Genomic DNA, 27254 nt, shown 5'->3' with positions numbered 1-27254 from the left:
TGTCACTTACTTAGAAGACTTCCGGGGGAGGGGGGGGCCCCCGCGGTGATGACCCGGGCCCGTTGCCAATTTGGTGTTCTCTGTAGCAGTTTTTGCCTGTGTTGTTTTCCTACTACTGACTAGAAGGAGACATTATTGGGTATTTATATTGCTGGACACCTATTCATTGATGCCTACTATGTGCTAGGCATTTTACAGAGTTCATTTTAATTTTCAGAATAACCTTGGGAGGAAGACTTTCTTTGCTCTAATTGATGAAGAAACGTAGACCCAGAAATTTATACCTGTAAAATTTTAAGGGACTCGTCAGTTAATAAAAGAGCAGGGATTTGATCCTAGATGTTGTGAATTGAAAAACTCTCTTTATATGCCACAATAAAATGATAAAATCATACAATAAATTCTCTACTCCTACGACTCCAACAGAAATAACGTAATACAAAGTTACTAAATTAATTCTTAGCGGAAAAAGGAATGCCCGTTGATTCAGGGCAGGGAGGAGAAGCTACTCAGGGTGTTTTTGTTGTTGTTTGTTTTTGAGATTAATTTGCATCTGTCTATTCTTAGTGTCTTGGTATGCCTCAGGCAGCTGCTATCACTTCTTCCTCAGGCACTGCAGATATGTGAATGCTGTACATTTTTTTTTCTCTCTGCTTAGATTTTAGTTGAAGTTTTTAAGGGGCTCTGGCTGTTAGTAAGAAAATTTGAAAGATTGTTTTGGTTGGCAGTTCACATACGTGAAACATAAGACTCAGAAAAGGAAGGAGCCCTTGGAGGCAGCAGTGGCCTGGCTTACCCATTCACAGATTGGACCTGCAGGGCAAGGAGTCTGCACTTCCGCCTCCTCCCAGGTTTTCTCTCCAATTTAGAAAGTACCGGGAACGCTGGAGAGTGACTCACTGCAGTATAAGAGGGATTGTGTAGAGAAAGTGGGTGTGATACCCATCTTTTCTAGTATTTACAAATGAGTTAAAATGCAGTGTCTCCACCAGGGGAGAGGAACAATTTAAACATTGCTATAAACTGTGCTGTTTGAATCTCCTTTCATTTGTAACTTGGTTTGGGTCCAGCCAATTAAAAAGATACTAATTTTAGGAATAAGGAAAGGTGTGTTCACATCATATTATTTTGATGTATATATATGCACATACATGTGGATCTGCTCTTTTCAGTTGTTAGGTCTCAGCAGCAGATGCTTAACACTTCACCCTTAAATCATTAAAATGACCTTCCTGGGATCAGCGTACAAAACACAACTTATTATTATTAGTGATATTATTATCATGATACCTTTTCAAACTCTTCAAAAGTTATTAAATTTAATGGCCATTGGTGTCATCTGTTAGACTCGTGTCCTAAGCCTTATATCCTTCTGATGGGAGATTAACAAGTACAGTGTTTGCCTTCCTACTTGTGTAAGTGGAAAAGAACCACACACAGCTGCCTCATCTGATTGTTACCATGGCAGCCACAACTGTTTTTGTAAATTGGATTGCTTCTGTTCCACTTCCTTATATAGCTGTGTCCTTCCCTTCCTCCCATGCAAATGTGATAAAAATCTTTTGTTATTGATAATGTCATTGCCATTTTTTCAGCCAAATTAATTCTGCGAACATTATTGAGTATCTGTTTTGTGCCAGATACTATCTTAGATACTATCCTGGGTCCCTGGAGACAAAGAAAAGGGTGAGATGTAGTTCATGCCCTCAAGAAGTTCATAGTGTGGGTGAAACATTTTTCGAAAATTTCCTCAAATACCACTTAAAGGCAAGAGAGTTATTTGCAGGAAACTCCATATATTGTGGACATAGCTTGGCAGACTGCTGCAAGCAGGTGCTTTCTTTGAAGTCTTGAGTTTTTATCTTTGAAAAAATCACATATTTGGTTGTCATTTTACTCCATAATGTAGTGGAACTTGTTTTAATATAAAATGTTATGTTTTCTTCCCAAGGGACCTTGCTCTCCGCAAGAGTGTGCTGTTGCATCTGGTGGCTTTGTTTCCCTCCTGACACTCCATCTCCCCCCTAGTGGTACCCTGTCCCATGCCTATGGTAGGGGGTGGCGAATATTCATGTACAGTTTGAGAACAGATATCAGGTGTAAGAATGTTTGGTTCTTGTGGTGGCAAAGATTTCCATTCTCAAGTTCATTCAAGCTCTTAGATCCAAATAAGCAAATTTGTATTAAACTCCCAGTCATCAGTTACTGTGATATTAGAAAATAATATTGCATTGTGAAAGGATGAAAATAGTCTCTGGGATGCGTGTCAACACATTCTTAAGTTCTATCCCTCTTAAAATACTGAGGGACTCCTTCCCTTAAAGGCTGGGTGGGGAGGGTCCCAAGCAGTCACAAGACCTGTTAACCTGAGCTGGACATGTGTACATGTGTCCTGGGTTAGGATAGACAGTTACCACTTCTAGTAAGTTGGAACTAGATCAGCCAGCAGATGAAACTGGAGTGGACAAGGTGATGTGGTTATGTAAGAATTCCCGAAGGAAGATCATACCAGAAAAACCCTTGATGTGGGGAGGGAATGTCTGGGGAGAGACCGAGAGCAGACTTGTAATAACGTAGCCTAGACAATTTCTGGTGCCAGGGGCATTATCTTGGTGAAAGGGAGATTTGTACCCAATAGGTATTCAATAAATGGACTCAAATATTTCCTGGATTAATCGAATAAACCTGTCTTCAGTTCCTTGGTTCATATACTGAGAAAGCAGTTAGTTCATGCCAGGTGCCTTTTTCATTTCTTTTGTCAATTCTCTATATTTTTTCAGGTTCTCAGTGTGAGCTCATCGTGGTGTTCAGAGATTGGCAAGGAGAGAAGGAATCGTGTGCTTGTGGGTGCACACATATACACGCATTGATTATTTGACCGGGGGCAAGAATGGCAGAACTGATTTCTCCTCTGGTCAGAGCTGAAGCTTTTTGGAGTTTTCTCTACTCCATTTGTAGCAATTGAATGTCATTTGTGAATTGATAAATTAGCTTAGAACCCTACATTCTCAGAAACAGAAGCATGAAGGTCAGGCTGGCGTTGGAATCAGCCAGATTTTGGGAAGGGGCGCAGGTTCTGCCACCATCGCCAGGTCAGGGAGAGACCCAGGGCGGGTGTCAGGAGTGTATCAGGCATTACTGCGACTGGTGACCCGTCAGACAGGGCTAGGGTGGGACTTGGTCACATACCAGGACTGGTACTGTGTGGTCAGCTGTGGCACATGGGTTGTGACCTGCCTACACACACAACCTTGAAGGGGAGTCTTTTCCTTAATGATTTGAAAAGAAGAAATTGAGCAGAACCAAAACTACCCAAGGGTGAACTGTTCACAGATTGCCAACACAGTGTAGTTTGGCGTGTTCATATAATGATGATTACTAAAATCAAGAGGAAAAGGTCAACAGTTGAACACTAATTCCACTTAACGAGGACATTTTTAAAAACAAATAGCTACACGCGGGCAGAGGCATAGTTTGAGTACCGAGTCGGGTTTCTTTTACATGATGTCTTCTTGGCTTCTCAGTCGGATGGCCTTGTGTAACAGTGTAGTTGCTCCTGCAGCACGCTCACTTACATGGCGAGGTGCAGGGAGGACAGGAAAGGCAGGGAAGAGAGAGAGGCAGAAACAGATAAACACAGAGAGAGGGCCAGAGACAGAGAGTGAGAGAGGGAGACAAGGTGAGGGGGGGCTAAAGACCGGGATCAGCAGACAGATGGAGAGACACTGGTTGATTAGATAGTGCCTCAGTTTCCCTTCTTACCACTCAGTGAATTTATGGCCCGGAGCCAACCTGACACGGGATAGACAGGTCAGCTCTTCTCTGTTTAATCTCAGCTCTTGATATTCAAAATGTGGGTATCTGGTTGCTTTAGACTGTGTTTGTAGTGTTCGAAGATAAATATATACTCGTATGTGTGTTCCACATATGCTGAATGATACTGTGTTCGTCCAAGGAGTTAAAGATGTATTCCAGCCTCAAGGCACGATGGTGAGTTGGAGCCCAGTCCTGGAAGGGGCTTAAGGGTTTTTTTGACTGTGGGTGATACGTACCTTTGGCATTGGCCCTGGGAACTCAGTGCACCAGCCACAGGTTTTTCAGAGCTTCTGTGCCTTTTCTGGATTCAGAACTGGGGTGGGTATGAATCTATCTATCATTTATCTGTCTTTGTTTTCCCACTGTTGCTGGTATGTTTTTTCTCTCTTGAACATGTCCTCTAGGACTATTACATGTGTCATTACCCTGCTGCTGAGGGGGAGAAGCCTGTTGGTAGAGAATACCATAGCTCTACCTTGAACCTTCAGAGCCTTGCAGAAGTCTGTGTGTGACTTAGTTTTCATGGGTTCCACTTACTGGCGTTCCCTTCTGGTTCTGCTATTTGAATTTCATCTCAATGTCGTCATTTCTTTTTGGCCTCCTGGCCCCAGATGGGTAATCTGGCCTCCCCAGTCTTAGAGGACTCTCAGTTTTGGTTGTACATGCAGTGGCCAGCTCTGACCCTCAGATCTTCCTGATTGTCCAGTGCTTTTCTCTCAGGTTTTGGTGAGAGTTTATTTATTCTGTCCTGATGGGCAGACAAAAAGGGAAAGGCTTAAGATGGGGTATCATTGGAAGACTATACTCCAAGAACCACAGGCTCCTCTGTAGCTTGTCTTTAACCTGAAATGTTGATTTACTCCTCTCCTACATCACTGTTCAAGTTCACGGTCAGGCTGTTCCTGTTGCTTTGAGTATGTGGAAATCTTGACCCTTTTCTTTATTTCTTCCTGGTTATGTAGTCTTACTTCATTTGTAAAATGGAAAGAGCTACAACATGTTATTCTATGTTGAATGGAGGTGTGGGAGCTGACCGCTGAAACGAGAATCTTTAGATGATGGGAGAGTTCAAATGCCGTGGTGATCCAAATGTCTGTTTTTTATTGCTTTCCCCTCCTAAGATGGCATATACAGTATACATTCTTGCTTCATGTAGCTCTTGCTCAGGGTTGGGGAGCCCTTGGCTGCACTATGTAGTTGGAAGGAAGAAATGGGAAGTGAACATCATCAGGCTGTTTCTGTCTGATGATTTTAGTCTCATATCAGGTTGTAAAATGCAAAATAAACACGGAGTCCCAGAGAGAGGCGAGAGAGGTGGAGTGTGTATGACACATGATTTCCTTGGAATTGTTTTTCCTGAAAACAGTATCACTGCTTCAGTTTGTAGATATTTGGGGTCTTCCAAATTATAATTGCTTTTGTTCATTATAAACAGAGAATAAGTGAATTTTAACCCTTGAGGCCTTAGCCTGTATGTTTTACAAAAACAAGATATACAGATGCAATAGCTCTAAGTTGTTTCTTTAATTCTTTCTCTGATTCACTCAATATTAATATGCCTGCCAGTGTCCTAGGCACTAGTGAGACTTGGTAGACTTGACCCTGACCTTCAAGTATCTGAAGGACCTGGGACACAGTACTGTGAATGAAAAAACACCTCCTGGCACATACTCAGGACTATGCACATTTCATGTCAAGAATGTTTCTCAAACCAGGGGCTGCAGACTCTTTGGGGTCTTTATATGTATACTTAGGCGCCATAGGAGACAAAACATTCCCGTTTTCATTTAATGAACGATAAAATAATTTGAACACATTTGGAATTGCCTGGGTGACTCCTCCATCACAGTTCTGGCTACACAATTGCACGGCCTGCCTTGTGACTAGGACTGTGCAGCTTCCCACAGCCCCACACACATTGCCGTGGGTGGGTGAGGAAGGCCGAGCTGCGGGCTTACTGTGTGAATGAGGTATTCGTGTGAACAGACAGCGGTGCTGGGTCGTCTGCAGTCTCAGTGGAAAGTGATGGGAGAGTGGGGTTTTGTTCACGGAAGTGCGCTCAAAACAACCACGTGCAGGCTGTTGGTACCAGCTTGGCATTGGCTGTGCTGGCTTAGTTTCAGTTAAAGTGTGTCCTCTGTCAGATGAGATTAATGTTGCTAATTGTACTTTCAGTGGTTTTGTAAATGTGTGTTGGTCTTTTACAGTTTTGGAGGTGTAAGTATAAGGAGTTTATATCTGGTTTATGTTTGCTTGTAGTTGGGTAATGTGATATAAAGATGATTTATGTCAACTCTGGAATCCATAGGAAATGTTTTCTCTACGAAGGCCTGCATGTTTATCAAGCATTAGAAATACTCTTTTAAAAGTACATGAAGTCCTTAACAACTACGTAGGATTGAAAACATTAGTTTCTCTGTTTTTCATTGCTCAATTGATCTTGTCTGTCATTTAAATCAAGGGCATAATGCCCTGGAAAATTTTATTTTAAAATTTTCCCAGTCTTGTCATTTTTCTACAGAAGAAACTCTTTTTTTTCTTGTCTTTTCCCCCTCCCTCCCTTCCACATTTTTTTTTTTGCATTCACACGTGTCCGGGACTACACTGGGCACTGGCTTCCAAATAGTATCCTGTCAAAAATCAGAGTTTCTTGGCCAGTTTCTCTCTATCCTGAGATGACCTCATCAGCGAGGTTAGAGAGCAGTGAGAACCATGAGGCAGGTGGGTGGTCTGGATCCAGCTCTCACCTGTGGTCAGAAATCAAGCAAACCAATTACATGCAGGGAGTTTCCTCCTGTCTTCGATAGAGAAGTTGTCTGCATTTATCTACTGTGATAGTGTCACAGTTCCAGCGAGAGAGACTCTAGGCCCCTGTCAGATGAGCTCTGGGTTCCGTTCTCTCACCTGTGGGTGGCTGATGTGATGGAGCGGGGCTCACACTCAGAGGCCTGAGGGACCAGGCAGGGAGACTGATCCGGTGGAGTGGTGAGGAGCCCGGGGCCAGGAGGAGCCTCTGCTTCATCTGTGGGGGGCTGGGCAGCTGCTGCCAGGCTGGATGCAGGCTCAGTGTTGCCAGTGATGCCAACTTCTAGAGATGGTGAAAAGTCCAGATCTTAAGTGGAAGTTTCCAATTTTGCATTCTCTGTGAAGGTCAAAGCATGGAAGTGAAAAAGAAGTTGTTGGCAACCTCTGTTCCCTATCTGTGAACAGTAAACCCACATGTCAGGTGCGATCTTGCTTTGAAGATCTGTGTTGCTGCTGGAGTGTAGTTCCATGGCGCCTCAATTCAGAACTTTAACTGAGATCCTTCCCCTTCCAAGTTTGTGGTGTAGTATTTTGACCCACAGGTAGTCTGTTTTTACTCTCTTTTTTGCTCTTGGGTGTTACTGTACTTTTGGAGTGACCTTGTTTGGGCTCAACAAATGTCACTGAACAATATTCTGTCTCTAGGTTATGCTGCCCTGACAGGTGAGTCCTTGGGGAATAGGGCTGAGCTCCAAATGCGTTGGGATGCCCAGAACACCTTTACCCGGATATCCTTTCTCTTCATCTTGAAGCTGGAACAGTTTTTAAGACCTGTCACAGTTTTTAAGCATGTCACAGTTTTTAAGCATGTCACAATTTTTAAGACATGTAAAAAATCAGTTGGAATGGAATGATTTCTGATTAAAAAGAAGGGAATTTACTTATGAGAAGGTCATGTTTTCTGGTATCACAGTGTTGGAATACATCATCCTTCACGCAGAAAAAAAATTACAGGATGAAAAGATGGTCAACATCACTAATCATGATGGAAATGCAAATCAAACAACAATGAACTACTACTTCACACCTGTTAGGACGGCTGTTATCAAAAAACCGGAAAGCAAACAAGTGCTGGTGAGAATGTGGAGAAAAGGGAACCCTTGTACAACTGTTGGTGAGAATGTAAAGTGGTGTAGCCACCATGGAAGGCAGTGTGGGGGTGCCTCAAAACATTAAAAATAGAACCACCAGGAAACCCTGCAATCCCGTTCTGGGTATACAGCCCAAAGAAGTAAGATCGGGGTGTTGCAGAGGTGTCTGCACTCTTGTGGTCAGTGTAGCATTACTCTTAACAGCCAAGAGGTGGAAACAACCTAAGTGTCTATTTCACAGATGAATGGATAAAAGATGTTGTTTCAGCTTTAAAAAACAAACAATGGTTCCGCTTTTAAAAAGAAGGAATTCCTACAGTACTCATGGACAGGAATTATGCTAAATGAAATTAGCCAGCCACAGGACAGATACTACATGATGCCATGTATAAGAGGTACCTGGAGTAGTCAGACTCCTAAAAGCAGAAAGTGGAATTTTGGTTGAAGGGGCATGGGGCTGGAAAGTGGGGAGCTGCTGTTTTTGGGTTATGGAGTTTCAGTCACTGAAGATGCAAACATTCTAGCTGCCTGCTTTACAATAATGTGCATATTGTCAACAATACTGTACTGTGCCCTTAAAATTTTATTAAGGAGGTAGACTTCATGCTGTATGTTTCTTACCACAAGAAAAACAAATGTGGAGATAGGAATTTTTTTACAGAGAGACAAAATTTGAGTAACCAAAAAAGTTCCATGTCTTGTGTTTTGGGACCAGTCCCAAATATAGGTTCTGTCCAGCTTTGCCCCTTAAATGCACTCATACCTATCATTTCTATGTGAACAAGCAGATACACTGGCGATAATGACACATTTAAGGGCTTCCTCCCACCACACACACAGCAAGGGCAACCACTCCCTTCAGTTTCCATTTATTTGATTTAGTTTTAGGACATTTTATGGGAATGTTCAGCCATGATATCCCATTGCGGTCATTCACAATTATAAAATTATGGAGCATACTGAAGTGGCTCTTTTGTTATTATCACATCTTTGACTAGGAATTTTTTTAAATGTCTGTACTCATAGGACAAAAGTGTGAATGAGTTACTCATGCTGAAATGTGCATTCAGTGGTGCAAGTATCTCTGGCTGTCAGCTGCAGTGTCCCCTGGTGTGGGTGGGAGAGCTCGTGGGAGGTCGTGGCAGCACATGCTGGCTTGTAGCTGGTCGGCTGAGGCTGATGGCTGCTCTGTTTCACACCCTGATGTGACATGGTCACCTCGTGATTCTTGCTTCTAGATGTAACAGAAGGACAGTCTACTCTGGGCTGAAGTGGAAAAGTTCCTGAAAACATCAGCTGATGTTTGCTAAGAAAATCCATTTTAGGACTCTCCCATGCCATATTTTCTGATGGACGTGCCATAAACTAGTGTTAGTGTTTGGGATGCGGCATACTCTTTCTCTTCCTCCTCGGGGGTCTGTTGGCATAGCATGTACTTCAGTCTGGCAGATATGGTTCAAGTGGGGATGCTAATGAATGAATTACAGTGCTGGCCTTTCTGCTTTAACATAGTATACATCCCAAAAAACCTGATATTCTGCAAAAGTGCACAAGTCAAATGAAAAAAAATAAGTAGGGATAGAGCCGACCACTCACTAGCTGTATAGCTTTGTAACCAGATATTAAAAAAAAAAAAGGTAACAATCCTACTAAGATATTAGCACAGTGAAAGAAATATAGTCACAGAATAATCTTAATAAACATAGAAATACAACAGTCCAGAACACCATTAGATGTTTTAAAACACAAAAATGTAGGATTTTGCAGGTTTTTTTGAAGGTAAAGATAGCTTGATGGAAGGAGGTATATGGATTGTGGCTGCTGAGTTATGGGGACAAGGACAAAATGTATAAAGACCTGAGCAAACCAAGACAAAGTACGTGGAGCAAGTCTGTGCCAAGAGGAAGACTCCATGGAGAGCGGGCCTTGTGTCAGCCCTGTGTTCACCTGCAGCCTGCTGCCTTCAGCTATGGTAATGGACTTGCATTTGGTGGCTGCAACTCGAAGGTGCAAAACATTAGCATGCTGGGAATTCACCTATTGACCTAGAGAATGAGCTGATTGATGTCATGGGAACATGCATTGTGGCAGAACTAGTCTTGAGTACAAATTCATACGAGGCTAAGGCAAAGTACAAAGCTATAAGGGAGTGTCAGATTGCTTCTGTGTGTACGGATTTGGAGGTTTCGTACTGGTCTAGAAGGATACTGCATTGCCTCTCCCCTAACAGATTACTGTGAATAAGCTGTCTTCAGGCTAATAAAAATCTGTCATTCCACAAAAGTACACAGATCTATCACACGGGGTGTTAAAATCCTAATGAACCATGGAGAGAATTAAAATGTTACTGTATAGCTGAGCATCTGGGACCTTAAAAAATGACCTACTCTGTTGGATAATATTTAAAAATAAAGTTCTTATTCAGTAACTGAGTAAGAATTTAGTTCTTACAATTGCAACTTTTTCAACTCAATAAATTGAATAATCTCAATTCTGCTGGCAGAATTCCTTCTTTGGGGGAAGTGAATCTTAATTTAACTGTCTTCAGCTAATTGGGTGAAGATGATCTGCTTTGCTCAGACTCTGCTTAGAGTTTAATGTTAACCTCATGTGCAAAACACCTTCAGAGCAGCCTCCAGACTTGTGTGACCAAATGTTTGATTGCTGTATCCTAGCCAAGTTGACCTAAAACATTAACCGTCACAACTACTAAGGAACTTTTTCAGATATTCTCAGTTATTGACATTCCCTGTGTTATGGGAATCAGTTTCAAAAAGATCAGAGAGCATTTTTTAATGCCTTCAGCTTATAAAATATGTACCAGAAAACTTTCAAATATTTATTTGAATCTGGAAAAATCCCTATACATATGTTATATTCCTCCTGTATCCTTTCCAAATGCCTAAACACTTCAAAAGAACGTACTAAATTTCTGGGGCAAGTTTAAAGTTATTTACATTTTTCTATCTGCCAAGAAAAGGTTTGCGTTTCATGTGTTTATGGCTCAGAGATGCTCCCCGGGAGAAGAGGGCTTATTATTTACCCTTATCTCTACCCTTCCATTCTCACCCTTCAGTCTCATTCTTCATCAAAATATCTGTAGTTTCAAACTGAGCACCTCACAGAAGAGAGATGTTGGATTTAAGCAGCCTTAGCCATCTGGCAAGCCAACCCAGCACTTACATTGCTGCACTTTCCCAGGCAACCTAAGTGCTTGCTTACTCACTTCCTTTCTTCCTTTTCTGCCTTCTCTCTTCTTCCCTTCCTCCCTTCCTCCCACCCTCCTGCAAATGCTATGGGAAACGCATTAAGCTAAGAAGTCCAAAGGCTGAACTTTTAATGAGAAACAGTGAGAAATTCCTTTTAGGAGGAACAAGTTCTTATTCCGCTGTCCCCAACTACTGGTTTTTGTCCCTTGGTTGCTTGTTGCTAACTGGGATGCAATTTGAGAGGCATGAGGAAGCCCAGATACAGGTCCTGAAACTCAGCAATGAGAAAGCTGCTTAGGCCCAGGCTCATATTTTCAGGAGGAGGCATCATTCATTTCCCAGGGCTTAGCAGACACTGGTTTTAAATGTTTTTGTCAAGCTTTGCTACTCAAGAGTCTCAGATCAGCAGCATTGGCCATACCTGAGAGGCCTTCTAGAAGTGGATAAATAAATTACGGTAGTTGTAGCTCTGTCATCTCCATTGCTGTAGAGTAAGTATTTCACTGTGCGAAGTCCCGCAGTTTATCCATTGTACCATTATTGACCACGTGGGTAATTTCTACTTTGTGGCTGTGGCATACAGTGCTGCGGTGAGTAGTCTCGTCACTTGTTTTTGGTAAGCATTTGGACACACACAATATGTTGTTTTTACTATCTGTTTGTAGAATAGTTTAAGCTTTCCTTACTAATAACCCAGGGACATCTTTATGAAGTATACTTCTTGCTGGGTGGTAGTGTAAGTGATATTCCTAGGATTTGTGGGGATGGGAATTCAGCTGGACTTTCTGTGTTCCCGTGTGCGTGCGTTTTCTGTCCTGTGGTCAGGTTATGATGTACTATTGTCAATACTTCCTCCCTCCTTGGGTACCTTTGTTTGCCGAAGATTCAGAAAGTAAATAATCCAATGTGTGAGAGTGAGGTTATTTGAATGCATATTATTCCTGTATCAAGCAGGTGTGCCCCAGAGGCGTTCATTCTCTCCAGAATCTCAGCCTTCTCTGGGCTCCTTCCTGGTGCCCGGATTCCCGAGTTTCCGGTGGCTGGAGTGCCATTTCATCATGTTGAAGTGATTATTATTTTTTGCAGTTTTATTCCTTTTCCATTTATGTTCATATGTTAACTTTGTTCCCCCAAGTAGACATTGGAAGTCCCCCCAAGTAGACACTGTAGTTCTAAATGATCTTTTAAAAAATAATGCCATTAAGAAAGATAAGCACAAAACATGGATTTATGTTACACACCTGTAAGAAGTAGGCATCCAGCCCAGAGTGGCTGTGGGCTTACACTGAGATGAAACCATGCATGTGGTCTGGCGAGACACGGACTTGCACCTATGTCTCAGGCCCCCAGTGGATCATTGGAATGAGTTTTAATGCTCTTTTTTTGAGTCAGGAAAATGCTCTAAAAACTACATGGTGGTATACAGATACTACTGCTCTGTGGGTTCTCTTGTCCATTCAAATGAATTATTGTAATAACTTTATTACAGCTTCTTTTTTAGTGCTTGAATTTAAAGCAACCATTCAATACATATTTGCATTTTGTTTAGTAGCTTTTGGGCCACGGCGCTGCCCAGAGGGGATGTTATCCATGCAAGTGAGAGAGGAGGGCGGCTTATACCACAGGGAAGCGGGGAAGAGTAAAGGTTGGGAATGAAAAACATAAACTGAGGTAAATGTAAATATACAGTTCCCTGAAATTGCTTTTCCCTTATCTGATGAACCAGTGAGTTAAGATGAGTCAATTAAGGGAAGACCTGGTTTGTCTTTTCTTGGCTCTCTGGCTGGGTTGGGGTCAGATTTCTTCAGCAGGTAGTGTTTGCAAATCTGATGGTTATTTGCTCATTTAGTGGGCTGGGGCCCTGGGAGTTCAAAGTGGGCTCCTGTTCAGGATAGCTGATCCTGGAATAATGTGAAAAAGTCAGATTTTAATAGGATTTTTGGCTACCTTCTTTTTTTAATCACATTCTAGAAAATCACCCTTCGGTTGTTCAGAAAATCAAATGAAAAAGTAATTAAGTTTCCTGCAGGTTTGCCAGGAAAGCAGTGAAGTGGACAGGTGATGAGCAGTGGAGTGTATCTGGGGAAGCTTCTGCCTTGTGGAAAATACGCCCCAGGCACCACTGAAGGAGACCCAGAGCCTCACAAAGGGTCTGCGCTGTTGAAATGTGGAATTAAAGATTACGGGACATTGTAGTTTAAAGGGGAAATGCGTTCAAGAAAATTTATTAGAAAATCTCTACAACTAATTTTATTTTAGTTTGATACTTTTCGCCCATCTCTGCATAAAACAGAGATGCTGGAACAGCGTTATTGATTCATCTTTTATCTGATGGTTAGCTAGCAAGGTAGGAAAATACAAATCAATGGTTCTTAAAATTAAAAGTGGACTTTTAAAAATTCTTACTAGGGCATGCCTTTTGTATAGCAACCAAACAAATGCTACCATGTATACAAATAGTTTTAATTTAAGATAGTTCAAAAATGCTGTCATTGAAAAGAAAGTCTCATTTCATTACATGATCTTTCAGAACGATTCTTGTAACCTTTGAAAGAGGCTTTTAGGCAGGCCGGAGCAGGTTGTGTACAGTGTCCAGTAGATTTTCTTGCCAGTCTCATCTGTCCTCTGGCATAAAGTCGATATGTAGTTGTTGGAGAATATGAGCTGGAGCGTCGGCACCAGTTATCCTCCCATACCTTCAGTAACGCTTTAGAGTTAAATGCCAGTCACTCAGTAATTAGTGAGTGTTAACATACATTAAATATGAGTTTAAGAAATACATTTGCTGCTGAGTGAACAGGTAGAACGCATTTATATCCCTAATATACCGACTACAAGAGAGAAAATGTGCTCTTTGCACATGATTCTCTGGTATATGAAGAAGTCAATTGACGATTTCAGAGAGGCAAGCAAATTTGTTTTCTTTAATAGAAGCTGGTGGTGAGTTATTTATGTAATTCAGTTTTTAATGTCTGTGTTGACTTACGTAAAATCATGTGATTTAATTTGTATTTTTGGAAGGCACATATATTTCAATATTTATAAACTTACACATATTCTTTTGTTAAAAATGCACCCTTGTTTATTACTGCAGACATATATTCAGTATTCACAACACTGGGTTAGCCATTTAGCGACCTCAACCCACAAAGGCACAAATCTGAATTGAAAGGGAACAGCGAGGCCTCTGCATGTCAAAATATTAGTCACAAGTCCCAGCAGTTTCTCAACTTGAAAATTTTGGCTCCTGGCAGCTTTGTATGTGTGGGTTGTATAGTAAATATTGGTCACTCCCCTGTCGGAAACAATATGAAAGGAGAAAAGGGAAAAACAAACGGAGAAGGCAGCCGGCAGGCTGAAGAGCAGTGTGTGCTCCTGCAACATGGTACACTTTCTAGAATCTCCTCCTTTCTCATTGTCTTCAGAGGGGATTGCCACTTTTCAGGTTGGCAGGCAGATTTCCTATAGTTCATCTCTTCCCTGGCCCTGTGTCCAGCAAGCTTCATCTGCTCCCTCCTTACTCCAGCTTTCTTTACCCAATCTGAGTCCATCCTTAGCTTGCCTCTGGTGCAGTACAAAACTCTGTCACCTAATGTCCTATTGAGTCTTCCTTCCTAGGCTCATTCATTAATACAGCGTCTACTAAGGATCAGATCTCTGGCTGCTGGAAGGGATATGGAGGCTTATAGGGTACTTTGGACAGTAAACATCCACAGAAAACTCAGTAAGCAGAGCTTCAGATAAAGTATGGCATGGGATCTGAAGGGAAGGATTTCTTGTGGTTGGAGTAGTCAGGGTAGGCTTCAAGGAGGAGGCAATTCTTGGGAGAATCTTGACTGATGTGTGGGATTTGATTTCTAGATAGGACATACAAAAGGTTTGATTTTGATCCAAGACTAATATTAAAATATACTTTGATTAGGGAGGGGTAAAGCTGTTTCCCAATGCTTTTCAGTTTCAAAAATTGAAAAAAATAGTTGCAGGATGGAGTGATGTGAAATGGACCAAGATAACATGTTTGATCTGAACCTTGTCACCTTTGTGGAAACTTTGTGAATTATGTGTCAAGCACTGTACAAAATATTTGCAGATTGTGAGCTCCTTGGAGTGCCTAGAAGATGCGAAGGGTGGAGGAAATGAGATGGGAAAGTAGAATAACCATTGAATTGAGTCTCCAAATGAATTTTCTTGTGAAATAATGAGAGCAACTAATAAGTAAAATTATCTAGTTGCATTAAAATATTATTTTATTGTTCAACAAACTGCTTTTATTATGAATGTAGTCCTATAAAATGCAGTTGACCTTTGTACAATGAGGGGGTTGAGGGGCTGACTTCTGTTCATTTGAAAATTCATGTATAACTTTTGACTTCCCCCCAAACTTAAGTTGTCCCTTAGTGTCTGCGGGGGGCTGTTTCCGGGACCTCCCTGTAGATACCCAAATCTGCAGGTGCTCAAGTTCCCCATGAAAATGACATAGAGCAATGTATGTAGTTGGCTTTTCATATCCCTGGACTCCCAAGCAAAGAAATGTTTATATCAGTTATATGAATGTTAAAAAATTATACAAGTGGAATAATTAGTTTTGGAAAATATTCAAGTATTTTAATTAGTCACTATGCATATGTATCTCTGAAACTTTCTGAAGAGTGTATCTTATTTCAAAGTAGTCTTTTTATGCTCTTCTCCATAAAATTGTTTATAATGTTCTTTAGAGTTACATTTTATGATTATTAAATTTGAAATTGTTGACATCAGCAATTGACTCTTCTCTGTAGGTTATATTGGTTTAAACTGAGAAAACATTCTCTGTACAAAGTGCTGAAGAGCCCTTTAAGAGCATATTCTGAAATAAGCTCAGAGTAAATTCTGATAAATTGAGGAATTTGAGTTTCATTATTTTTGGTATTGCCGTCTGTAAACATTGACATATGTACATAATTGTCAACAAAGCCTACATTTTTGCCTCCTTTCAAAGTACTTTCTTTGAAAGTTTCTTAATTTTTATGACAAGACTTGCCAAATACGTTGTCTTCATTCATGACTCTTAAATATTTTCCGATACTTGGATGCTCCAAAACTGTAAATTTTTTCTATTTTATTCTGTTCTGTTACAGAATATAAATTTAATCAGTAAATTAGGAGGTTCATCAAAAGATTTTCCTCAGGACTTGGTATGTTCTAAATCATAATTACAGAATTTTAGAATAAATTTCTGCAACATTTGGGCTCTCATCCTTTAAATTGTTAATCTGCCTGCCTTCCTGTTATCAGGCTTAGTTTTCAGTTGATTCCAAATTGCTAACAGCTTCAAAAGTGTAAAGAAGGTAGTTTTTCTAGCTCCCATGTTGACTAATTTCATGAAAGTTTTTGAGTAGATTTTGAACAAAAATGTAATGAAAATTCAGAGGACTAGTTTACAAAAAAACATGAATGATTAGCTAAGTAATTCTTCAAAGATTCAAACATTTCAAAAACCCAAATGATGATAGACTATAAAGAGAGAAAGTAACCACCATAAACATGGTTAGATACTGTAACTGTATAAATGTTTGAAATTTTAACAGTTATAGCTTCTATTTCAATTGCTATAATATCAGAGCCTATTTGGAGGTTATTCTACACACTACTACCAATTCTGGGTGCATTTCTAATTCATAGATTTCTTAATTTAGTAAAAAGTTTTGTACCACAATGTTTTACTCTTTATTTTTTGAATTTACAGTAACATTCATAGTAAGGTTGGATGTTTTACCTTCAACACAGTGAACTTCAAAAGCTTTACTTTGATTCCATGCAGTGGATGGGGGACAAAATGAAGCTGTTACTGGAATCGATGCAACTAGTTTTTTTGTTTTTTGAAGCATCTGATTAGACTGATAAAAAACTAGCCTCATTTACATATGTGAAATTATTTTTCTGATAATGGAGACAACATAAACAGCTATCACCTATTTGCATTTGTACAAGACTTGGAGTGTACAAAACTTGGAGTGTACAAAACTTGGAGTGAAAAATGCACACTTGTCAGTTTGGAACAGCGCTTTTCAACCTTTTTCACCTCATGGCACATGTAAACTAATTACTAAAATTCCGAGACACACCACAAAATATGTCATATTTTTTGCTGATCTCACAAAAAATAGATATAATTTTGATTCATTTGCACCAGATGACTATTGTTGTGTTGGCTGATGTCATTTTTTTTAAATTTGACAATCTAAGGGAAAAGAGGTCAGTGCCCCGGACTAGTCAATTATTGCATGTTTTAAAAATTCTTGCAGCATACTCGTTAAAAATTGCTGATTTGGAAGAACAGTAATTTGATCTAAGGGAAAAATCATGCTTCACAGGCAGTGTGCAAATGAACCTTCTGTAGCTGTGTGAGTGAAATTGCAGACTCTGAACATAGTTTTCTTTTTAAAAAATTTTTTTAAAATATTTTATTTATTTATTTTTAGAGAGGGAAGGGAGGGAGAGAGAGAGAGAGAAACATCAATGTGCGGTTGCTGGGGGTCATGGCCTGCAACCCAGGCATGTGCCCTGACTGGGAATCAAACCTGCGACACTTTGGTTTGCAGCCCGCGCTCAATTTACTGAGCTACGCCAGCCAGGGCTGAACACAGTTTTCTTAAAAGGCATAGGTGCGTAGGCTTCTTCAGGAGATGTGTGTCTTCTGGTTTTCATGGGGTTAATGATATCACCCTAGTCCACAATTGGTGTAGGATAAATGTTGACAAATATTTTAAAAAAAGCTTATTTTTTAGGATGTTTGTAGATTTGCAGAAAAGTTCTGAAGATAGAACAGAGAGTTCCCATATAACTACCCACTCTTCCCCATTATTAACAACTTGCATTGTTATGTCTAATGAACTGATACCAATACATTACCATTCAGTAAAGTCCATGCATCATTTAAATTTCCTGTTTTCCTCTAATGTCCTTTTTTTTTTTTTTTTTTTTCCGTCCAGGACCCTATCCAGGACATCTCATTACATTTAGTTGTCATGTCTCCTGAGGCTCCTCTTGGCTGTGATGACAGTTAAACCTTTCAAACAAGTGACACATTTATCACCATACTTCTTGAGGAAGGGAAATTTGGTATTTTACTTTTTATTAAGCACGCCCTTTTGCTTTTTGAGGTCTAAAAGGGTTTATTTACTGCAAAACATAAAAACATTACCATCAATAAAATAACTGGTTCTACACTTTAAACCATGCTAACAATGGTTAAGTCACAGTAGGAAGAGCACTCCGGTTACTCACTGTTGCTTTCTGGCAAGACTGCCCAACTTTTCTTTTCTGCGCCTATTTCCTGTCCTTGTGACTGGAACTTCCTAATTCCCCATTGCTTGGGCCAAGCAGCTACCTAGCAGCATTACGAAGGTAGCCACGCCCCTGCTGGTTCTCCAGGTGGCCAGCCAGCAGCTGCCTCCAGTCTTTCTCCACCCCTATCGGAAACCTGAGGAGCGACCTGTCTCCTGCTTCTCTTTTCCCGGCTTAATTTGTTTTTATCAGTGACTATTCTGTTTCCTGTTCCTGAAAGGCAAGGCTTAGTGTCATTGTGTCTGGATAGGGTCAGGGAAGGAGAGATGGCTTTATTACCGATTGTCTTCGATTTAGGCACACACTCACCAGAAGCCTCCTCACTGCACGGATGTCTGCACACCACCAGGTGAAAGCTGGAAGCCAAAAGTGCCGATCCACCAGCTCGCCCTGCCTGTTTTCTGTATGACTGTTAATAACTGGAATGCATCCTTAGGACACAGTTTAGTAAATTACTGTTAATGTCGCTTTTTGACTAAAAAAGAAAATTCTGGGTGAATGTTAAAGCAGACAGGACAAAGAACAAAAAGCAGGAGCTGTGATTGTTCCCAGCAAACCTGGGAAGGTGATAGGGGTCATTTAAAAGGAAATTTTGCATAGAAACTGATATGTCACTATATTTTCTCCGCAAGCCTTATCTTTCTTGCTGAAATAGAAAGAAATTTCCAGTAAAAAATAACTATAATACACTTACCTGCACTAATCTTACTATATTATGCCTATGTTTAGCTTGATTCAAAGTAAGTTGATAGAAGAGAAGTATTGGGAGAGTGAATGTGCATTGTAAGTACTCTTAGGTAAAGAGGTGCACATTCTCACATGTGCATTGTACACATGTAATAGCACTGATAATGTGATACCCATGTATGAGAAAAGCTGATATGGACCTCGGGAAAGGACGGGAACAAGGCCTGTTTCCTGGGTGTGGAAGTGTTAGGTCTGCAGTACCCCACCTCCATTCCTATGCTCAGGGCCTATGTTAATAGGCAGGGATCAAAGTCAGGTCTGCTTGGCCTTCTGCCTGTCTGTGTAAGTATGGTTTTATTGACACAGAGCCAAGCTCATTCATTTATGTAGCATGTAAGGCTGTTTTCATATTACAATGGCAGAGCTGAGTAGTTGCAACAGATACTATTAATACTTTCTATCCAGTGCTTTACAGAAAAGGTTCACTGACCCCTGGGCTATATATGTTTGCAGACTGACTCAGGCATGAGCCAGTTCTCATTTCTGAGGTTCTCCTGCACTGGCTCACATAAGACAACCTTTCTGCCCATGGGGCTTCCACACCACGCTGCTGGCTTCCTTCTAGATCTTCCCCAAGACACAGCATAGAAACTGACAGGAGATAACCATCTACTACTTTCTAACTCATTTGGATAGAAGAGTCACAGATCAAAGTGGGGGACATGTATCAATTGTCCTTAGTGTTCCATGTATGGTTGCATGTGCCTCAGTAGGAGTTAACCCTCACAACGTTACGTGGAAGCTTCCGTTACTGTACTCACATCATGACTGAGGGAACTGAAGCACGAGAGGTTAAGGATTTTGCCCTGGGTCACGGAGCCAGGATCTGGTGAGGAAGCACTTGAGTTTAGCCAGGCTGTTACACTTGCCCTGTGTAGTAATTACTTGTGACTTAAGGAGTCCTCAGAGGTTTTAATGTGCCTTCCCTAACCCTCCAGCACATTGCCCTGTGCTGTTTCTGTCTTCCTCCCTCCATGGGCAGACTCCCAGTGCCTGAATGTCAGTGACTTTTTTAAATAGGAAGCAATTTGCTCTTTGAAATGCTTCTAGACATTGAATAAATCTAGTCAACATACCCATTTTCCAGGGAGTTTTCATTTTAACACTTTCTGGGGAAATCTTACCCAGATAAGTACCTAATAAAATATTTTTCAGGGTGACATGACTCTGGAAGGAATTTTACCTGCAGGAGATGTATTTGGGTGGAGGGCGCTGGCTAAGCCACTGCTGGTTGAATGCCTGGAGTAGTCATCCTTTGACGGAGCAGCAGCAAAGCAGCGGGGGAAAGCCCAGGGTGCTGACCTGGCTTGTCTTTCCCAGCCTGTGGGATGGCAGGACCAAGTTCAAGAGAGCATTGTTTTGTCTAGATGGGAGAGCCAGATACTCATTCTGCATGAGTTAATGGAGAGTAAGACCTGTTGTGAGAACACAGATTAGAATCATTTCCAGTTACATGAGGCTGGCTCAGGGGAGTTGCTGGATAGAGACCCATCCTGTCTGGAAAGAAGGACTTGAACTTCAGAAAGAGAACTAATATAGCCCTGGCCTAGCAGCATAGCTAGATTCAGCTGCTGGAATTTATTTTCCAGTTAGTTGGGTTTTATTGTGGAGTTATTGTACTGTGTAATAAAAGTACATTTTGAAATCAGTAAATTTTACTTTGCTTCTATGGGGGTAAAGGTAAGCCTTTCCACTTACTGACAGGGCATTTAGAAAGAGCAGCTGGTGTCAACTTAGTAGGAATATAATCACTCCCCCCCGCCCCCAAAGAAATAAGCTATCAGATTAAATAAAGACTTTTTTTAAATACCAGTTTTAGGCTCACAGCAAAACTAAGAGGAAGGTACAGAGGTTTCCTTTACACCGTCTGTCCCTGGGCATGCACAGCCTTCCCCACTGTCAACAACCCTCACCAGGGTGGTAATTTGTTACAATTGATGGACCAACATTATGATCAGCCAAATTCCTTATTTGACAGTAGGGTTTATTCCTGGTGTTATACATTCTGTGGGTTTGTACAAATACGTAGTGACATATACTCATCATTATAGTGTCTTACCGAGTATTTTCACTGCCCTAAAAATCTTCTATGCTCTGCCTGTTCATTCCTCCCCTGCACCCCTACCAACTACTGATATTTTCACTCTCTCCAAGTTTTGCCTTTTTCAGAATGTCATAGAGGAATTGTACAGTAGGTAGCCTCTTCCTCTTTGCTCCTTTTGCTTAGAAATATTCATTTAAGTTTCTTCCATGTGTTTTCATGCCTTCATAGTTCATTTCTTTTTAATGCTGAATAATATTTTCTTATCTGGATGTGTCATAGTTGATCCATTCATCTACTGAAGGACATACTGGTTGCTTCCAAATTTTGGCAGTTGTGAATAAAGCAGCTATAAACATCCATGTGTAGATTTTTATGTGGACATAAGTTTTCAACTCCTGTGGATGGTTTTGTGAGAGGATCTCTAGTTTTCTAAGAAACTGTCAAATTGTCTTCCAAAGTGGCTCTACCGTTTGTGTTCCCACCAGCAATGAATGAGAGCTCCTGTTGCTCCACATCCTCACCAGCACTGGTGCGCCTGTGTTCCAGATTTGGGCCATTCTGATAGGTGTACAGTGATGTCTTGTCATCGTTTTAATTTGCACTCCCCAGTGACATGCAATAGAGCATCTTTTTTGGTGAGGTTAAGGGCTTTGACACATTTTAAAATTGGGTTATTTTCTTATTGTCAAGTTTTAAGAGTTCTTTGTATATTTTAAATTAGTATTTTTTTAAAGATTTTTTATTTTTTAATTTATTTTTAGGGAGGAAGCGGGGCAGAGAGAGAGAGAGAGAGAGAGAGAGAGAGAGAGAAACATTAATGTGCGGTTGCTGGGGGTTATGGCCTGCAACCCAGGAATGTACCCTGGCTGGGAATCGAACCTGGGATACTTTGGTTCCCAGCCCGCGCTCAATCCACTGAGCTACGCCAGCCAGGGCTAAGAGTTCTTTGTATATTTTAGATAACAGTCCTTTACCAGATGTATCTGGAAATACTTTTTCCCAGTCTGTGGCTTCTTTTCTCATTCTCTTGACATTGTCTTTCACAAAGAAGTTTTTATTTTTTAATGAATCCAACTAATCAATTATGTCTTTCATGGATTATACCTGAGGTGTTATATCTAAAAAACCATTGCCATACTCAAGGTCATCTGGGTATTCTTCTATATTATCTTCTAGGGGATTCTTTGTTTTTCAGTTTAGGTCTGTGATCCATTTTGACTTCATTTTTGGGAAGGCTGTAAGGTCTGTAAGGTCTGTGTCTTTATTTGTGCTTTTGCAAGTAGATGTCCAGTTGTTCCAGTGCCATTTATTGAAAAGATTGTCTTTGCTCCATTGCTTTGCCTTTGCTCTTTTGTCAAAAATCAGTTGACTGTATTTATGTGGGTCTATTTCTGGGCTCTCTGTTCTGTTCCATTGATCTATCTCTACTGTCAAATTTTAATTGTCTATAATTTTACACATTCTGTAATAAAAGAAAGCAGTTAGTGAAAACTCTTGAAGTCCCACATTTCTGCATTAAATGATAGTGGACTAAGATTTACCTTTACCTCTGAAAACTTTTCAAAATTCTTTGCTTAACTCTTTGCTATAGCCAAAAGTGTTTGAAGATGGACATAGTTATGATGCACATGTGATCATGTCATCTCTTTCTTTAAACCTTCTAGTGGCTTTGTGCCCTCTCAAAATAACCACCCCCTCCCATGTCATTGCTGTGCTTCTAGGTCCGGTGTTGTCATCTGGCTCCTGCTAACCTCTCCCTTTGTACCCACACCTGCTGCTCCTTCCCCACTCTGAGCTCACCAGCCTCACCACCTTCTTGGAATTATAGGAATTGCTGGCTGCTTGCCTGCCCCCAAACCCTTCCGCCTGGGGTTACTGGTGCCTGGGACAGGCTGCCTTCCCACTGTCCCTTCCTGCTTTCCACCTGGTTAACATCTACTCATCCATGTTCACTTGCTCTATGATGTTGGAGCATCTTGGGCACCATCTTCATGGTGAGCCTTACAAGGTAAGGAACTCAGCCTGTTCCTTAGCATTTTATGTCCAGGCTCTGACGTGATGCCCCTTGGATGATGTGGGCGTTTAATTTCCCGTGCTCAGGTGTCAGGGTCCTAGTGTCAAGTTTCTTGTGGCAGCCCCAGTGTGGAATGATGTGGGCATTGGCACTTTTATTCACAGAAAATGGTTTGGGGCTTTAGATCTATATAACTTATAGTTTGAATAGTTAGCCCCTTGTTTTCATGCTTAAAGCAGCAAGACTTTGAATGTAAGGGACAGTTTTTCCTAGCACCGTTACTGGGTCACTGTGTTCCTCAGCGTGGGGTGATGGTGTCTGTACCTGACTATTTCCCAGAGGTGTCCTGAGCCCATAGGTGCCCAGACATTCTAAGTACCAGCCTTACTACATGACAAATACATAGACACACACACACATGCATATACACACATACATGATCTCCTAAGTAAAATGTTAATCTTATGTGTGACTTTGTAAACTTTTTACACAGCTTAAGTATACTTGGTTTTCTTATAAGTTCACATAATATCCCTTTCAGTTTCAATAGGACTATTTGCAATTTAAAATGCTCATTTCCCACGGATCATTTAAAAGCTTTAAGTTATGCATTTTTTATCAGTAATTAGCCTTTACTATAGCCTTTGAGACAGATCATTGTGTAGTTTATCAAGCAAGAAGATGAACAGGCTCAGATTTTAAACATCTAAAATTGGTAGTTCAGGGTGCATTTTTCTCTGAAAATGCCTTTCCTTTTATCCCTTTTATTTAGACATAAATTAGATTATTTTTAGTGGTAGTGGCTCTCTCTGCACAGAAGCAGAAACTGTTTTTTGTCTTGGCTGACTAATACATATGACTTGACTCTTGAGCTCTACCTGGTATATGTCAAGTACACCTATAAAGAGGTCTACGTGGTATTTGTGAATCCAGGGCTTCTTCTCCTGCCTTAGAAGAAGCCCTGAACTTAAATGAAAAGTGCTTCGAGCCTTGTCACTACCAGACACCCTTCTCAGAACTCACGTGTGCCACTCTGTGACAGGCCTGGAAGCAAGCAGAGCTGTGTGTGCAGCATTGTGCGGTCTCTACTTGTTTAACTTTTGCCGTCAGGAGCTAGGACACAGCGGGGGCTGGTGACCACACTCTCAGGAGTGGAACCGAAGATTGGCGTGGCACCAAGTAATGACACCAAGTCTGTCGAAGAATCTGCAAGTGTTTAACTGCCTGTACAGGGCACAGCATTTAAATCTTACATTGAGAGGACACCTATTATCTCTTGCCATGATCTTTTTGTTTTGTTTTTTTCCACCAGCTGTCAAAATCTCCAAGTGCCTTATGTCTGTATAATCCGATGGTTCTCTGGTTTCACACAGGCAGATGAGGGGGCTGGGGTGGGGCGGGGGGTTGTGCCTCTTTGTCTGCAGTAGTGTTTTTCCCAAATAACTTTATGTAAACCAAGTTTTATAAGATTACCTCATTTTAGTCTTAGTTATGCCTTTATTCTTTAAAGGAGTCCCTTTGCAATGTGGGCAGTTTTTGTAGCAATAATACATATCCTCTTCCAAAATAATTAAAAAATTTTGGTACAATAAACTTTCTTAAATGGAGCCATTCACTTGGGATCCCTGAAAACAAGTTCAGCACTTACTTTTGGCCTGAAGAGTTAATTCCTCTCTGGAGAGCTGGCTTCTGGAGCTGATGGGCTGAATTGCAGTTCTCAGCTCTGTGACCTGATGATACTCACTCTTCTCTACCTCCTTTCCTCTGTGGTAAATAGGATACTAGTGATAATTTCTTCATAGGGTTGTCATGGGGATTAAGTAAATAGTACATGTAAATGCCGGAATCACTGCCAGGACTGCGTATGGAAGGTGCTTAATAAATGTCTGTGTCAGTATGTGAATGCTTCAGAATAGTCTTTTGTTCCCTTGAAAAGGAGTGGGTGGTAGTGGGAAAGACTTAACCTGGTCAGAGAAGTTTTATTACTTCATTCATGGGAAGCTATCAAGGAAGTAATTTAATCTGGAAAGCATGATAAAAAACAAATTAGGAGAGTATAATGCCAATATTTTAGCTCAAGGTGGCCATAACAGAACCTCTAAGTCTTAGGGGCTTTATAAAGTGCAGACTTGTATTTTCCTTACGTGTTGGGCAGACCACTGTGGTCAGGTAGCAGCCCCTCTGAGCAGTTCCCTTCAATGTGAGGATTCAGGGATCCAAGCACATGCCATCCTTGGCTTTACCGTATTGGAGTTCTTCACTTCAGCTGTGCTGATGAGGGAGAGAGAAAGAGGGAGGCAGAGCAGGAGAGGGGGGAGGGGGAGAGAGAGAAGGAAAGGGAGAGAGGGAGAGAGAGAAGGAAAAAGTGGTAGGGAGAGGGAGGGAGAGAGAGACAGAGGGAAAATGAATGAATGAATTAGACTGGACATGAGCTGAGGATCTTATCAAGGATGGTAAGGGCCAAGCATGGAAGTGGCAGCACACCATTTCTGCTCCCATTCCATTGGCCAGAACTAGTCACATGGCTCCACCCTACCTGCTGGGGGTTCTGGGAAGTCAGTTCTCCCCTGGTGCCCTGTAATAAGAAGCAGGTCATCTGTGGCACAGCAGTTAACCATGTAACATATTTTATGCTAGTGGTGGATATTGTTTATTATTAATCTATGTATGTACTCCACTGTAAGCTATTTCTGAATTTCTGTATGATGCCAGGACCAGCAAAAGACTCAAGGGAATTTGCAATCATTATGTTTCTTTCTTATTTTAGAAATTTGTAGAAGTCAGGAAATCTACTGAGACATTTGCTTTTAAACATTTTATTGCTGTGTAGTTGGCCAATAAACAAGGACTTTCAGTGACAGTATCTTAACGGCCATCCCTGATAGGCAGGTTCCTGTCAATGAGATAGTTATGTGTTGTGTCCTGCTGGTGGTCAGCAAATGGCAAAAAGCTAAGAAGTTAATGATCCTGTTGTGATTGGAATTACATGGGACAGTCTAAGAATAGAGATTTTTTAAAAGACTGTCCTTTAATAAACACTGCTAATTATTGCAACTACAGTTTTTACTCAGCTCCGATGGGAGGAATGATGGCAGCTTTCTGTGTCTTATATCATCCAATGAAGTGGCTTAGTCCTGCAGGTCTGCTAATACTGTTTCACTTGAGCAGTTCTTTCAAATCATAATTGGCCTCTGTGCAGATCGAACAGCTTATTCATAAGAGCAAACCTGGGAGAGTTTATAGCTGTATTGACACACCTTGGGGCCACGCTTAACTAAGCTTCCAGGTTAATTATATATGTTACCTCTTGTAGTGTTTCATAGTTCTATAGACTGATTTCCAATCCCATTTCTTCTGCCAAGGTTCAGTTGTTTAACACAATTGGGAAGCAGTAGAATGTAATGATTGATCATGTGGTCTCCAGCATCAGTCTGAGTTTGGATCCCAACCCTGCCACCCAGTCACTGTGACTGTGGGCACTTTCATTGTCTGCTGTGGTTGCCTAGGTGTTTCTGGTAACAAATACCAGTCTGGGTGGCTTAAACCATAGAAACCTATTTTCTCACAGTTGAAGTCTGAGATCAAAGTGTTGGCTGGGCTGGCTTCTTCTAAGGCCTTTCTCCTTGGAGATGGCCATCATCCTGTCTTCATGTGGTCTTTCCTCTGTGCATGTCTGTGTCCAGATTTCCTCCTCTTAGAGGACACTAGTCATATTGGATTAGGGCCCTTCCTAATGGCCTCTCCAAATCCAGTCACGTTCTGAGGTAGGACTTCAACATAGGAATTTTGGAGAGATACAACTCAGCCGTAACAGGCACTTAGCTCTGACGGATCTGCAAAATGGGTTTATAAAAGTATTTTAAATGGTTGTTGTGAGTATTCGAAGCTATGATTGCTTAGCATACAAATTGCTTAGCATAATATCTGGTATATAGTGAGCACTTACTAAGTAGAAATATTTTTACTATAATTATACATCTTATTATGTGTAGTTGTGTTATCATCTCTCCCAACTGGGAGATGGTTGTATGCAGCACAGCCTTTCAATCACTGAAGCCCGGATGATTGTATTCTTTCTTGTGTCCCCGTGGCACTGGAACAGGCTGCCTTCAACAGAGCAGCAGGGCGGAAGCCCAGATGCTATGGCCAAGTGGATGGGTAAGGCTTTCGTGTGAGGGATTTTGGAGTGGCCTTCTTTGGCG

The 27254-nt window shown here is 41.1% G+C and overlaps 1 protein-coding gene across 1 annotated transcript in view; it reads left to right on the top strand.

Annotated features, from left to right (window-relative positions):
• The window catches only part of RASEF (RAS and EF-hand domain containing), a 66354-nt gene that overhangs the window by 1080 nt on the left and 38020 nt on the right, over positions 1–27254 (top strand). The gene's annotated exons all lie outside the window — the stretch shown is intronic.

Source organism: Phyllostomus hastatus, unplaced genomic scaffold (genome assembly GCF_019186645.2).
Source record: "Phyllostomus hastatus isolate PE091 unplaced genomic scaffold, TTU_PhHast_1.1 phas_contig_34, whole genome shotgun sequence".
Lineage (NCBI taxonomy): Eukaryota > Metazoa > Chordata > Mammalia > Chiroptera > Phyllostomidae > Phyllostomus > Phyllostomus hastatus.
Note: the sequence above shows the minus strand (reverse complement) of the source record. Positions and strands in the feature narration are given on the sequence as shown.